Source organism: Cryptomeria japonica, chromosome 4 (genome assembly GCF_030272615.1).
Source record: "Cryptomeria japonica chromosome 4, Sugi_1.0, whole genome shotgun sequence".
Lineage (NCBI taxonomy): Eukaryota > Viridiplantae > Streptophyta > Pinopsida > Cupressales > Cupressaceae > Cryptomeria > Cryptomeria japonica.
This window is the reverse complement of record NC_081408.1, coordinates 146,250,462-146,265,918: the sequence shown is the minus strand read 5'-3', so window position 1 is coordinate 146,265,918 and position 15,457 is coordinate 146,250,462.

Sequence of the window (15,457 nt, the reverse complement as noted above, 5' to 3'; positions counted from 1 at the left end):
TTCAAAGCTTTTTGGTTAAAACCTATTTCCTTATTTTCTTTCTGATTAAAATCATTTTCAGTTAATTTCTATTCATTAAATATCATCAAAAGGTAGCTGCCACCTTGCAAAATAAGTAGAGAATGAGTCAATAAATAGTTTGTTTAGACTAGTTCAGCTGTGGTTACATTTGTCACCTTTGTGGGTGTGAAAATATAAAGTTAGTTGATAAATCTGTTAATCAATAGATTTTTGGTGACTCTGCTAGGGATAAACTAGAATATATATGAGAACTCATGGATCCAATTGCTAAGCCAATGCATGCTCATCTTTGGAAACATTTTAAACATGTTTTGGTAGAAGACTGGTGACTTTGTTTGTGAACATACTTAGAGGAGGGTTCCGGGCTAAGCCTAAATTAATACGTGATTAACATTAGAAAGAGAAAGTTAGTTAATAAATGACTCTTCCTATGAATACTTTGGGGAAGAAATTAATGAAAATAAGAGATATTTGGTTGAGGATTACATAAATGAATCACTAGGAAGAGATGCATAGAAAGGATATATAGCCATTTAAGCTATTTTGAAAAAGAAGCCTATTAGATTTTAGCTAAAGAAACACAAGAATTGTTCCCTCAATTCCTTCACCCTCATAGGGGAGAATTTCTGAAGCCTCTTTGTCTATGACATTAATATCATGGGGTTGGCGTGATCAGCAAGAAAAGAAGTACACCTGATGGGAAGTGTAAAAGTCAAACCCTTTTTGACGTGCACACTAGTTGAGCCCAAGGAACTACACTTAGGTATATTTAAGGAAGAGTAAACATCAAAAGAATTTAAAAAGGCTTATTTATAAAGTTGGCTCTGGGGATATTTTGAAGGTGACTTTCGATGTGGTATATTTGACGATGAAGGTCACATCACTGAGGTTGAAGTGGAAAATTTCATAAGTGTTTCTAGTGGATTTGAAAAGAAGGAAGAACTACCTCAAGTCACTCTTCAAGATGGGCTCCTGTATGCAAGGGAAGATGCAGTCCTCCCGAGGTTTGATCCAATGCTTTTGGAAAATGACAATCAAATGTCATCTATACCATATGCATGATTCTTGTTCTGACCTTGGGTAAGCCAAGAAGAGAGGCCCTTTCCGATTGCCTTCTATTTGAATTGGCTAGCTTTGAGAAGGTCATGATACTTGAAGAGGATCTCCTCTCCTTCTCCGAAAAGAATTCCCCTTTTGAAGGGATAGATAGTGAATGGAATCCTATAAATCTCCTGTATTACCCTATAGAATCCTATGAGGATACCAAGGTTAGTGGCAAACCTCCTTTTGAATTGACAAATCCTCAACCTCTAGAACAACTACCATTCCTCCATAATTCCAATGTATTATTGAAGATAACTTTGATGATGATGAGTTTCATTCTTTATGTTATCATCCAGAGACAAGAAGTAGAGGTGTTCAATTCCTGAGTCCAAATCCCAAGGCTCTTGTCGATGATTATTTACTTGTTAATGAAATCGTTGATAAATCCACAACTATTGAAAGTCTCAAACCATCACCATGTTAAGTCTACATATAGTTGGTTCCCAAACGAATAGTCCTCGAGTCCTAGAGTAATTTCCACTAACTCATCGACAAACTCAAGGAAGGGTTTTGGTCAACTTGACAAGACTCAGTCACAAGACTGAGATCTCTACTATTTTGGGTTTGTGAGACCAAGGGGGGTGAACCTATGAAATATCATATAACTTTCAGCTTCAAAACACTCTTGACATTACATGTTGCAATAGATCATCTCAATGAAAGACACTAATGGAGATGAATAAACTCCTAGTTATGGCTTTAACCTTAGTTTGTAAGAACCTAAGCACTCATTGAGGAGGGGGTTTTCTATATTAATCCTACTCCTAATCCTCAAAGGAAATGCAAAAAAAAAAGGATTTGACTTAAGGAAAGATTTTGAAAACTAAAAACAAATCCCATGCCCAGTGCCTTATCAGTGCAACAGTGTCATCCTACAACAAGTAGCAAGTGAATCCAAATAGAGTGAACATAACCAATTAGGTCTGAGTATTGATGCATGACATCAACATTCTCTATTGAAGCTTTCTTGCAACCATACTTAGAGATCCTGCATATACAACATACCATTCTTCATTCTACCTTAGGTATTTTAATCTCTTCCTTGAAGAGAAGTTGAAAGACAAAATGACACCAAACTTATTGGGACAAAATAAAATGATCCTTGATCAGATGTTTCATGAAATGAGAACCATACATGAAGGAGATAGATTGAGAAAAACTCATAAAATTTTCTTGTATATTGACATATCTACTTGAAAACAAAACATTACATGCTGAGAATAAAAACTCTAAACTACTCTAACTTAGAACTGTGCATGGAAGTCTCACTTCCAGCACTTACAAAAGCTGCACTTAGAATGATCTCACTGAGAAGAGAAGAGAAAGATATACTAAAGAGATGAAAACCTAATAGAAACCCTAAAATAATCTCTGAGAAAACTTGTCGTCCATCTTAAAATCTGCACTTCACTCTCATTGGTTGGCCTTTCCTCCTGAGCCTGTTGAAGCCTTTGAAAATCTGGAGAAAATATTCCTTAGGTTGCTTGCTTAGTGAGAAATTTGCACATTGTTCAAATTTTTTTATAAACATATCTTTGGACCCCTACTGGATGATGTCCAAATCTGAAAATATGTCCTTTGCAAGCAACTAGCAACTGTTGTCTCTGTACTGTGATTGTAAATTTCTGCTTTGCATCCTTGTCCACTCCACCTTAAGTTTGCTTGTTAAATTTTTCTAAAATCAGATCCTATTTGCTTCTAATTGGAAAAGTTACCCTTTCCCCTCTATGCTTGAAAACTAAAAAATTATTTCATTTGGGAAAATAAAAAATAACCTTTCCCCTACATCCTTCTTTTGATCAAAAATAGCAAAGACCACCTTTGACTGAAAATAAAAAAAGTTGTCCTTCATTTCCTAAAAATCCCCCTTTTTCTTAAGTGATGGTCCCTTTGAGGGAAAGTGGTTTTCAAGCTTAGAAAATAATCCCTATTTGCAATAAAGTCATAATTTGAGTGAAAAAAGAACACAACACTTCAGTCCCTTGTACTAAGGAGTCACTTCACTGTAACACACATTTTTTTTTTCGAAAATAACCACATGATACTAAAGCCTTTCTCCTATAGTGATGGTAATTGTCACCATGAAAAATATGCCATAGAGTAAAAATTATCTTTTCTTGAATTAGCCTTCTTCATTCACCTTACACATTAGCCACAACTTTACATCTTTTTTGAGTGAATGTGTTTTTATCTATGAGTAAAAACAAAATAACCACTCTTATGTGGAAATCAAACTAACCCTCAGAGTAACCCTTCCTATGAAAACAATTTCCTTGGATGCTCTATCTGTATTTTATATCTCATCTCAATCTAGTTTGCCATGCATCTCATGCAAATGGATTGTTTAACTTGACATGACTTTAGCTATAGTCCATTTAGTCCACACACTACATACATGTTTACGAAACAACACCCACCATTTGCACTATCGATATCATGATCTTTTTTATATTTCATTGCTAGCCATTACATGCTCCCAACACCCCTCATTTTGACTCAAAATGAATAGGCTAATTGTACCTCTTATTGTTCACTTGAACACTTGTTGAAAACCAACAACATCAAGGAAAAACCTGCACATAATCTTCTACCATTTACTCTTAGCTCAGACCTCGCCTAAACTTTCTGAATCACTTAGTGACATTAGAATCTGCTCTTATCTCTCACATTCAAACATTTTGCGGCTTCGAGCATTTTAATCAGGTTCTCTCCCCTTGAAAAATTTATGGCTTTGATTTTTTATGAAACCATTCTTTTATGAGGATATCTTTAAATAATGCACAAGCCTTGTTTAATTCTCATTTATTTCTGCAATAGTTTACATGCCTTATCGATACCTCCACACCGTGCCTTAATGGATGTCCATACTTTGTTTCACGACTATCACCATGTTCTGAAAATTTTGTGACTTGTTCTTGATTTGGCTCCTTGTGCATTATGTTCTTCCTCTAATACACATTACTGCAAATACGCTTTGTTCCTTACGCTAAGGGCTTGAGAGGAATCACTATATGAAGTTATCACTTTCGGTTTAATGTGAGTATCCAATCTATGAACAATAGTATCTCCATCATGGAAAAATGTAAGGAAGAGTGGCTGACATATTGCGAACCCTAATCTGCACGTTCCTCCCCAAACACTTTGAGTTGCCCTAATTCCTCTTTAACTTCGCGTTGCATCCATTCTTTTCCTCCCTACAGCCTTTGATTTTATTTTATCTTTTGAAGTTCATTATCCCACGTACTGCTTGGCTGATTGTCACTTACGTACGGGATAATCTAAACCCCGCTCTTCTTTCCATTACTTTCTATCCCACGATGTATCTTGGGCCACCATCTCCCCATGTGGGATAAATATTTTTCTCTCCCGGATATGCCTTATCTCGCACATACAACAAATTCCTCCCCCGAGTACACAGGATAAAGAACCTACTTGCTAGCCGCTCATCTCCCTTCTCCCGCCCAGTCTTTGGCCAAATTCATTCCATGCACAGGATAAGGAAGAAACTAAGCCTTATTCCCATTTTCCCGCCTGGGTGTTTGCATGCATTCTCAAGTTGTCCGGGGTAAATTAAAAATGCCTTTTACAAGACTTATACAAAGTCTCCTTTGCTTCATCCCTTCATGATGGGTATTGGAAGGGGTCCACCACAAAAGGAAGATCAGGAAATAATTTTTTTAATCCTTGCCAAAGCCTTTGAAAAAATGATGAATATTTATTTTAATTTTAATTTTGCTCTCCCTCCTTCCACAGGCCTAGAGCAAATAAACCTGAGTTGGCATGGAACATTAAAATTTATATTGAGGAATTTATCCCGTAGCCCAGTAATTGGTGCTTTGAATGCACCTCTTCTTTACCAAAATTAATGTTTACCAACATTTTTCTCACTCACTAAAATGATTAGAGACCTATATTTCACTTTATTTTTGAAAAATCACTTTCACTTGGCCCCTTTTCACAATTTTATTTAAATCAAGGAAATTTAAATATTATTTTTTTTTGTTTTGACGGGGTCACTCTGACCTCACTAAGTGCCATCATTAGTCGAGCCCTGGGTGGGAGTGGTTAAATTTTTTTTCGTTTATGATCAATTGACTGGCCCAAATGCCTTAATATGCTGACTGAAGATGTCTAGGATGCAAGAAATTGAATTCAAAACACTCAAATTTGACTCTTATTGCAACTTTGATTTTTTCTCAAAATACCCAAGTAGCTCTAGAAACGAGCTTTGAATGCTGAGCAAAACATTTGATTAGGGGTTACAAGCTAGCATGCTGAAAGACTGAAATACCAAGATTCTAAGGCATCTAATGGATCATCGGTTTGACATCCAATTCAAAATTTATTCACTGTCAAAGTTGCGCACTCAATTGTTTCTAAATATGAACCTGTTTAAACAACCGAAGTAGCCCTTAGAACTTGATTTGAAAAAATATCAATCAACACTTCAGGAGCTGCAATTTGGCACACTGGTAGATGAATATACCCTATACATGTGTACAGGAGGGTTTCACCTGATTAGGTCTCATATGAAATTTAGTAACATTCAAATTTGGCTCTTCTGAAAAACTAGAAACTGCTACTTGCAAAACTTTGAAATTGTTCGTTTGGAATAGGCTACAAAAAGTGATCAAACGATGAGATGGGGGCTACAAATCTGGGATATGGTAGATAATTTTACAGAGAAACATGGGGTATGAGCCTTTTGAATTTCAGGTCAACTAGACATAAGATATTAATTTTCATAGTGGCCTTCAAACTGTTGTTTGACAATGTTTAGTTACACAACTGAACTTTTTGCAAATGGAATAAACTTTGAAAAATGAGCGAATGAATTCATGGGACTTAGCCACTTGGCATGGGGGTTCAAAAATTTGTAGGAAAATGTTGGAAACCCTCCATTTGGCTTGAAAATCATTAAGAGCAAAGATATAAGGTCTCAAACAAGGCTACTCAAAAAAGTGCAAACATGTGCAAAATACAAACCTAACCTCAGGACCTCCAAAGGAGACTTCACAAACTGATCAAATATGATATGAGGAAGTTGCAAATAGGAACATGGCATGTCTATAAGGTTTATAACAATCCCCCAAAGGGATTTTCTGTGACAACTCACCAGTGCAAAAATATGAGCTCACCAAATGAGCTACTCAAGCTTGCTCTAAAAGGTGATTCTGAATGCAATCTTCAAAATCTTGAGCCCGGGTCTTCAAAATTAGACAAATTTTTTGAGGTCCCAATAGTGGCTCTAGCTTGGGGATGATTGTCCCTTGTAGGCATGGCAAGATCCCAAATCTTTGGGGGAGCAGATCGAGTGCCTACTCCATTGAGCGCAGAGTCCAAAAGGTCTTATCTGACCCAAACAGTTGTGGCTTGATGATCAAACCACATGTGATGGCCCAAGGCCACCTGAAAAGATCAACTAATACTTTCCTCTATCATATGCACTGTTATCCTTGGACTGTATTGAAGCCAATATGAAACTATAGCTAGGATGCCATTGATCAAACATGTTGGCATCTCTTACCCATCCACCAAACTAAATACTATAAGTGCACTCATCATTGTTGAACCTCTGAGGCTCATGCACAAACTGAAAATTAAAATCATTGTGTGACCAAAAAAAGTCATGCTCACTGAAAAACACATTTTCATGGTCAACACAACATTCATCATGATTCAAATCATTGTCACACTCAAGAAAGACACCTCCCGACTAAAAAAACAAAGGCTCATATTCTGACATACAACTTGGAGTATAGGCCTCATTCAAATTATTAGTTTTCTAATCGAAAGGGGAACTCTCAAAAGAACTCATCTTCAAACCATACACATTAGGCAAAAAAATTTCAAGAAAAGAAATAGGATAATAATTGATACTCTCATGCAATTGCAAATCATCAAATTGAAGAGAAAATTTAGTCTCTAACTCTAGGTCCCATTTGATTTCATTCACATCACTAACCTGGATGCATCTTGGATCAGTACATTCATTCATCTAGGATCCCTCATATGCATGCATTTTTTCTTCCCACTCATATAAGAGTTCATCATAGTGGGGTTCAACACATTGAGCCAAGGGCTTACATATATTTTTTAAATTGGATTCATCATCAGACTCTCCCAACCCATCACCACTTTGATCACAATGATCAAAAGCCACTTCCCATTCATGTGTACTATCATTCTCATAAATAGTGCCACCATCAACATTCATACACATGTTGTTAAAAGAAAAATATAAGTCTTTATTATCATGCAGATCCTCTACATCAGCACACATGTCACAATCATACTCAAATAATCCCATGCACTCAAGATCTTCATCTTCTTGCATATCAACTAGTTTGACCATGGGAAGGATATTGATAGTAGGAGCATTATTTAATGCATCATAAGAGATAACCTCACTGTCAAAAATCAAATCAGTAGGGTGCATAAGTTCATCACTCATTCTATGTGCATATCGCAAGTGCTCTACTGCTAGGAAGTTTGAGAATCCCTCACTGCTGATAGAACATGTATCCTCTTCACTCAAATGCCCTCTATTGTTGTCCTCTTCAACTAAAAGCCCACTAGATTCATGAGAGCATGTATCTATCATGTTATGGGAGATTGCATCTTCAACAACCTTCTCAAAATCACAGATACCATCTGGAAAAGAATTCCGACCTTGTAGATGTTCTTGTTCAACTTCATTTAGAAAGTCATAATATTCACTTTCAATTTCATTTTTTTCATCCGCTTGTTGCTCTGAAGTATTATCTTCTTCATGCTCACAATGTGATTGATCCTTAATGATACAAAGAGTATCATCATCAACTTCTATATTTTCAACACACTCTTGGTTAACCTTGTTACTATCAACACGTAAGCTTTCACTACCAAGCTACATCCTAGACTTGACATCCTCAAACATGTCAATCCATGCAACCATCTGATCCATATTAGCTAGTTTCAAATTCCTTGGCCAATGAACAACATTAGGCTCGTAGACTTGCAAAAATAAGTCCACCCATTCAGATTCTTGAGGCATGAAGCTCATTGGGACACTTCAAAGTGCTTCTAAGAATCAGGACAACAACGCATAAGGTTACTCACCTACTTGTTTTTGTATGTCCAATTGAGTGCTGACATACACCATTGGAATCTCACATAGAAGACTTTTCCTTATGCTATTTGGTGTTGATATAATTGCTCATAATATTCAAAAGAATAAGCTAGGATAGTAAGGACATACATGTTTTGAAATGTACATTCGATATTAGACACATGTTGCTCTTGTGTATACATTGCATCCCCACTTGCTAGAATATTTTGAGGACTAGGAGACTGCTCATAACTAACTATATCATAGTTGAATCTTTCCAAAAACAACCTCCCAAAGAAATCCCATGAGGACACACTCTCTATTGCTAAACTTTCATACCAGTCCTTCCCACCATCTTTCAATGATCTCATAAAGAATTTCATGACTATATCTTCATTACAAAACTGAAAGTCTTCAACAAAGTAATTGAATAACTAAATATGGTAGACTACTGATTTGGATTCATGTACATGAAACAAAGGCACTTGATCCTTAAACTCAATAGGGAAGGGATGCAGGTACCCTACAATGTTACTGAAACTTAAAGGCCTATACATCTCAGGGATGAACACCCTTCTAGGTAGACCTTGAAGTTGTCGATTACTCATTATGCCTGGGATAACATAGTGACCATATATTTTTCTTTCCTTTACAAGATTCTCATACAAACTTTGTATTCACACATGACTTTATAAAATTTTACAACAAGATCTTACCCAAAAGTAATACATAAGACTGAAAATCAAACTTAAGACCTTTTGAATGAACCTACTAACAACATAACACACTTCTCATTATCATAAACCAATTACTGAAACATACAACAAAGAAGTATGATAGCTAGAACTATAAAAATTTCCCTTATAACAAGTGCTACAACACTAAATAAGGGAACATTACAAAAATTTAAATTTTTTATGGTCTTCAAAATTTCTTCAAAAGAAGAATACCTAGAGAAGTTGCATCATATTCTCTCTTCCTTCTAACTAAGATCTCCTTCACATCTTAAGCTCTTCTTTGTTCTTTATCAGGATCTTTTCAAGATAGAGTCCCCACCTCCTTGTAGAGGAACAATGCTTAGAACAATAGAAAGCCATTCAAATGCTTTTATCATTCTGGGTCTTCTCGTACAATAGAGTCATTTGATTTCTCTTCACACAAGCTATTACAAGACACCTTCCAAGCTGAAAAACCATGCAACTAGAGACTCATGGGAAACCAACTAAGCTTTAAAAATATTTTCTTTTAAGACTCTCCCCAACAGAGTTTCCATTTTGTTTGTTCCCAAACCAATAGTCCTTGAGTCTTAGAGGAATTGCCATTAACTCATCAAGAAACTAAGGGAAGGGTTTTGGCCAACTTGACAAGACTCGATCAGAAGACTAAAATTTCCTACTCTTTTGGTTCCACAAGACCAAGGCGGTTGAAACTATGAAATGTTATATAACTTTCAACTTCAAAACACTCTTGATATTACATGTTACAACAGATCATCTCAATGAAAGATACTAAGGGAGATGTATAAACTCTTGGTTATGGCTTTAACCTTAGTTTGTAAGCATCTAAGTACTCATTGAGGAGGGAGTTTTCTATACTAATTCTACTCCTAATGCTAAAAGAAAATGCAAAAATAAAAGGATTTGACTTAAGGAATGATTCTAAAAATTGAAAACAAATCCCATGACCAGTGCCTTATCAGGGTAGTAGAATCATCCCACAACAAGTGTCAAGTGAATCCAAATAGAGTGAACATAACTAGCTAGTTCTAAGTATCGATGCATGACATCAACATTCTCCATTGAAGCTTTTCTGCAACCATGCTTAGAGATCCTACATATACAACATACCATTCCTCATTCTACCTTAGGCATTTTAATCTCTTCCTTGAAGAGAATCTCAAAGGAAAAATGACACCAAATTTGTTGGGACAAAAAAAAATGATTCTTGATCATATATTTCATAAAATGAGAACCATGAAGGAGATAGCTTGAGAAAAAATCATAAACTTTTTTTGTATACTAACTATATCTATTTGAAAATAAAAGATTACATGCCGAGAATAAAAACTCTAAACTGCTCTAACTTAGAACTGTGCATGGAAGTCTTGCTTCAAGCACTTACAAAAGTTGCACTTAGAATGATCTCACTAAGAAGAGAAAAGAAAGATATACTAAAGAGAAGAAAACTTAATAGAAACTCTAAAAGAATCTCTGAGAAGACTTGTCCTCCATCTTGAAATCTACACTTCACTCTTATTGGATGTCCTCTCCTCCTAAGCCTATTGAAGCCTTTGAAAATATGGAGAAAATATTCCCCAGGTTGCTTGCTCAGTTAAATATCTGCACATTGTTCAAAATTTGCCATAAATAAATGTCTACACCCCTACTGTATGATGTCAAAATCTGAAAATATATCCTTTGGAAGCAATTGTCAAATCTAGTCTTTGTACTCTGATTGAAAATTTCTTCTTTGCATCCTTGTCCACTCCACATTTTGTTTTCTTGTCAAAGTTTGCTAAAATTAGCCCCTGTTTGCTTCTAATTGAAAAAGTCACCCTTTTCCCTCTATGCTTGAAAGCTGAGAAATTATCTCATTTGGGAAAATAAAAAATGACCACATAGCCACTGGTAGATCTTCTACTATTAATGTCACCTACCCAATCAAAGTCTACATATTAATGAATAGTCAAGGAATGCCAAGGTCTAGTAAGATTACCATGGAAATATAGGGAATAATCGGAAGTATGCCACAAATATCTGAACACTCTCTTCATTGCATCCTAGTGTACCCATCAAAGATTAGCCATAAACTGACAAAGTACTCCCACTTCCTATGCAATGTTTAGCCTCATATAGACTATATCATACATCAGGCTATGAATAACATTTGCATAAGGAACTCTAGTCATGTCCTCCATCTCAATAGAATATTTTAGACAATCTTCTACAATAAACTTCATCCCCTATAGAACAAGAACAACTAACTATTTACAATATGTCATGTTCAATCTTTCCAATGTAGAATTCACATACTTTCTTTGGTTGGCTCAAATATTTCTATTAGCTCTATCCCTTTTGATCTCCATTCACAAAATGTACCTTGTTGCACCACCTAGATCTTTCATCTTGAACTGTGCTAATAACTAAGACTTCAAATTTGAAATCATTCTCTACCCATTCTTAATGAATAAAATATCATCCACATACAACCAATGACCATTTTTAGCTCTATAATAAACAAAATGGTCAAATTTAGATTTGGAAAAACCCAATGATAACACATAGGTGTCAAATTTTCGGTACCATATCCTAGGAGATTTCTTAAGACCATAAACATTTTTTTTAGCTTGCATACCATATTCTCTTTACGTTTCTCCATAAAGTGCTTTATTTGTGACATGTAAATTTCCTCCAAGTCACCATGAAAGAATGTTGTCTGGACATCCATTTGCTCAGCTTCCAAATCATGAGCTGCTATGAGTGATAACAAAAATTGAATGGATCTAAACTTAGCTATAGGAGATAATATCTCCCCATAATCAATTCCCTCCTCCTGGGAATATCCTTTCATAGCCAATAGTTCCTTATGCTTCTCAATATTTCCATTTAGATGAGGTTACTTCTTGAACACCCATTTACAACCAATGGGTTTTTGTCCCTTAGGAAAAGGTACCAGATCCCATGTAGAATTCTTCTTCAATGTAGCCATCTCTTCATTAATGGCTTCCATCTAGGAATCTACATTGTGCATACCCATTACCTCTATAACAATCCTAGGATCTTTAACATTAGCAATCAAAGCAAAAAATACAACTAGAATCCAACATAGAATATCCAAACCTTTCTAGTGAATAACCATATCTGTTAGGTTGTTTCCTATCATGCGTAGACCTTCTCAAAGACTAAGGTTGAGGATCTTGTTCCTCTTCTAAAATATCTGATCTAATAAAGATCTCCTCATCATCAAGTCCCATAGGAGTACATAGTTCAACTCTCTTAGGAGTAAGTAGAATCTAAACTACCTCCTTCCTTTGTTTCTCCTCCTTCTCTACTGTAAATCTACTAGGGAAGGTTTCATCTCATGAATGACAACACTTCTTCTATGGAGTAAATTTCCTACAACTACATCCCAAACCTTATACACCTTCACACCGACACTATAGCTGATGAAGATACATTTGACCACTTTATTCTCCAATTTTGATCTCTAAGATGTCTTGATGAGGGATTTTTACATGACAATGCTTCCATAGGGGTCTTTTCAAGAAATGTCAAAGTAGGAGATCTATTTATCAAATAACATGCAGTGTCCACAACTTCAACCCCAATTTTTTTTTGAAGACTAGAACCACTCATCATACTCCTAACCCTCTCCATCAACATTTTGTTTATCCTCTCCGCAACTTCATTTTGTTATTGCATACATATGGATTTGTCTTATTTCTTTCAATCTTGTGGTCTTTAAAAAACATTTCAAACTCAGAAGAACAAAATTCACCACTGTTATCCTACCAGTCAGATTTTTAACCAAGGACTTAAATTCCTTAAATTGACTGGAAACTTCAGATTTACTTATGAGGAAATAAACAAATGTCGTTATATAGTAGTCATATATAAAAGAAATGAAGTACATGAATCTATTTAATGAAGGCACATTAACTAGACCAAAAACATCAGAATGAACATACTCCAAAACCCTAGAAGACTTATGAGAACTAGAATAAAAGGAAACATAGTATTGCTTTCCATAAACACAATGTAAAATTTGAACTCGAGATTACAGTCATCAAGGCCTTTAACAAGGCTCTTACTTTTCAAGTCTCATAAGCCCTTTTCACCTATGCGGCCAAGTCTCTGGAGCCACAATATTGTCTTCTTAGCTAGGATCTTCATCTCCAAAGCATTAACACCCTTTGTTTTCCAAAAATAATGACCATCAAATGTTTATACAATAGTATCCTTCTCTACTTGATCTGAGAGTGAGGATGAAGAATCCAAAGCCCTTTTCTTGGACTTCACGAAAGTGCCATTGCACTGAATCGTGCTTGCATCTAGCTTATACAGAGTGCCAATTTGAACACCCCTAGAAAGAACCATAGAACCTTTGGTCATCTTACATCCACCTTGTGATAAAAAAACCTGCACTCCCACATCGCTCAAATTGCTAATTGAAAGAAGGTTTCATGGCAAACAAGGAATATTAAGTAGACCATCTATCCTCTTCACTCTACCATCAGGGAAACAAATCTTGACTCTTCCATGGCCAAAAACCTTTAGGTGAGAGTCGTCACACAATTATACCTTCCCACCATCATATATTTTGTACATTGAGAACTAAATCATGTGAGAGGTCATGTGGAAAGAAGCACCTGAGTCAATCAACCATACATCTTTTCATGCATGGGTTGCCAAGGATATGACAAAAGCATCCATATTAGCTAGGGAGGATTTATCAGAATCAGAGTCAGACGCATTCTTGTTTTTCGTTTTCTTCACCTCTTTACAATTTTTCTAGAAATGACCGGATTTGCCACAATTCCAACATTTAGCATTGGACATTTTACCAGAAGACTTAGATCTCCCTAGATACTTTGATTTACCCTTCTTGTCCTTTTTCTTGCCTTTCTCCATCATTTTACTATGAGCAACTAGGTCCTCTTTAACTATCTTAGAAGACTTCCTTCACATCTCTTCAGATAACAGTCAACCAACCACATCCTCCATCTTCAAAGTAGTTGTTGTGCTTCCAATGGCCATCACAAGGTGATCCCTTGAGTCTGAAAAAGAACATAATCGAACCACACATTTATCTTGATCATAAATCTTGGCACTGATATAATTCAATTGAGAAACAAGCATGTTGAATGCATTCACGTGATTTGAAATGGATCCTCCTTCCTCCATCCTCGATGATTACACCTTTTTTCTCCAGAATAGCTTATTTACCAATGATTTCCCTTGATAAATATCACTAATATTTTAACAAAGTCAAACTCGACTATTCTCTTCATGGACATTCCAGAGCACTGAATTAGCCAAACAGAGTTTTATCAAACCCTTGGCCTTCACAATCATCCTATGGTGTAATTTGGGGTTTCTTCGAAGAAACTGCAACCCATAAATCTTTATCCATCAACATGTCCTCCATTTTGAGTTTCCACAACTCAAAATCACTGCCATTAAATTTCTCCATCTCTATTCTGCTAAATGTTTCTGCCATTTCAAAATTACAACAAAGTTATGAAATATTCCTTTACAAAATTCCTCCTAAAACTATATCAGCACAAAAAATCCATTGACCCAACAACAATAGAAAAGTTGGCTAGGATCTGCTACCAATTGAAAATAAGCCAAAGTGTGGAATAACACTTCCAAATGATAAATCTAACAAGAGAGATGATGCAAAAATTTCTTATAAACTTTTAAACTATTACAAATTAGATAAGGACATATAAAATCAAGTTTAATAGATAAAACTACAACACCATACATATGTGGGAAAACCCTTTCAAGAAAAAACCAACACTCTAAAAACTAGAATCAATTTTGTTATCAACAACAACAATAGTTTCAATACAATGTATAGAGCCAATGCTCTCCAGGAGTTGCTACAACAGATTTTTGAGAATAATTTTGACAACATAACAATGCCTTCAAAATATTAGTTGTCTCATCCTCAAAAAAACTAAGGCATCAACATATAAATAGAGTTTATCACAAAGAGGTATGCACTCATTGTTTCCAAAACCATCTTCAAAGACCAAGAGGTAAGTTGTGTCACAAGCAACACCTTGCTAATAAAATGATATGTTGCACATACAAACTTTTGAAGCAACAACATCTGTCTATTCCATAACAGTTATCTTGCCAAATATAAGGTAAGTACAACATAGAAGTTACCATGACCAAATAGGTGGCTTCCTTACCTCACACCACTTGTCAAAAGTGAACTCAAAACATAATGCAATCTCCCAAAATATAACTCTCTATTGACTCTTCCATCGACCTAGAAACCATCATAGTCTCAACATAGAAACATATGACACTAGTTCCCAAAAATTTAGGACTTCTAAAGTGGGTGAAAACTAAAACAAATAATTAATTTAGCATGATTGGACTCTAAGTTTGAGACACCATAATCCCAACATATGTAAGCACCAAAACACCTACTAACCAATTTGTATACTTCCCGGAGACATGGAAAATGTCTACACTAATGTTCTCTTTATTTTTTGAGTGCACA